Source organism: Notamacropus eugenii, chromosome 1, assembly GCF_028372415.1.
Source record: "Notamacropus eugenii isolate mMacEug1 chromosome 1, mMacEug1.pri_v2, whole genome shotgun sequence".
Lineage (NCBI taxonomy): Eukaryota > Metazoa > Chordata > Mammalia > Diprotodontia > Macropodidae > Notamacropus > Notamacropus eugenii.
The window spans coordinates 286,162,747-286,164,012 of NC_092872.1; positions in this window are offsets into that span (position 1 = coordinate 286,162,747).

Sequence of the window (1,266 nt, forward strand, 5' to 3'; positions counted from 1 at the left end):
ACATAGGAGAGTATGTGTATGTAAACGTGTATATGCATGTTCATTTTTATAATCACAAAGGAAATCTCAGTGGGGTCACAAAGCTTTGGACACAAGTACAATGACTGAACAACAAAACACCTAAAATTGACATTTTACAAAGCATTAAGACTCGCATGCATCATCTCACTGGGTGCTCATAAACACCTTATGAGATAGGTGGAAAATTGGATCCATTGCCCAGGACCAGACGGTCAGCGAGTGTCTGAGCCAGGGTTGGAAGCTTGGTCTCCCTGACTCAGAGGAGAGCAAACCACGCAGCTCATGTATAAATGAAGCCATGCAAAAGGAGAAAAAAACCTGAAACAGGAGAAAAGCATATGCACTGATGACCTCTATATAAAACCAAACCGTAGGCAGAAACATGGAGATGAATGAAAAGACAATGGAAGAGGACTCGGTAAATGATAAACTGTTTTAAAAGTCTCGCAGGTGGAGATTCATCTTTCTATGTATAAATAGCTGTGACTATGGGGTTTGGGGAGGATCAGGGAAGAGAGCAGGGCAGCTGCTTTGGAGTGATGGGGAGGGGTCCAGAGCACAGAGAATAACCTCAGGGCTATGCCTCCTGAGGGAACCCATTCCTGCCCAGGGCATGGATAGCCCTCCTCCCTTTCCATGCTGCTTCCAAACAATATAACTCACTTTTCAAGTGAGTATCTCTGACAGGCTACTAAGTCAGAAAAGCAGGTGACACAAGCTGGCACAGTGCTACGGAAGAGAAGGGGGCTTCCAGCCATCTGGTCTCCTGCGAAGACACGATGGTCTCCAGTCAAGGACAGAGGAAGGAAGCAGCCTGCTCTACCCTGGCCTCATGGTCAGTGCCCTCCATGGGCCTTATAGCCAGGCCCCCACTCCAGGCCCCTCCTGGGAGTTTCCCTTTCCTCCAGCATCAGCCTCATGGTTCTCCAATGGCCTAGGGCAGCCTTTGGGTACTGACCACAGCCGGACTGGCAGAACCAGGCTTGTGATAAGACAGTTGTCAGCATTGAAGAGAGAGGCCCAGAAACACAGCATGCATGGGGCTCGAGGGGTCTGTGAGGCTAAATGTAAAGCCGCTCACTAGCTGCCTTGCAAAGAGTATGATTGCGTCTCAGAAACGCTGGAACATCAGTCCACCAACTGATTGTTCTAGCAGGGATAAGCGGATGGATTCGGTCCTGGCCATTCTGCGTCATTATGGTCTAGCCTTCCCTTTTCTGTGTAGGAATAAACTAGCCTTGTGTG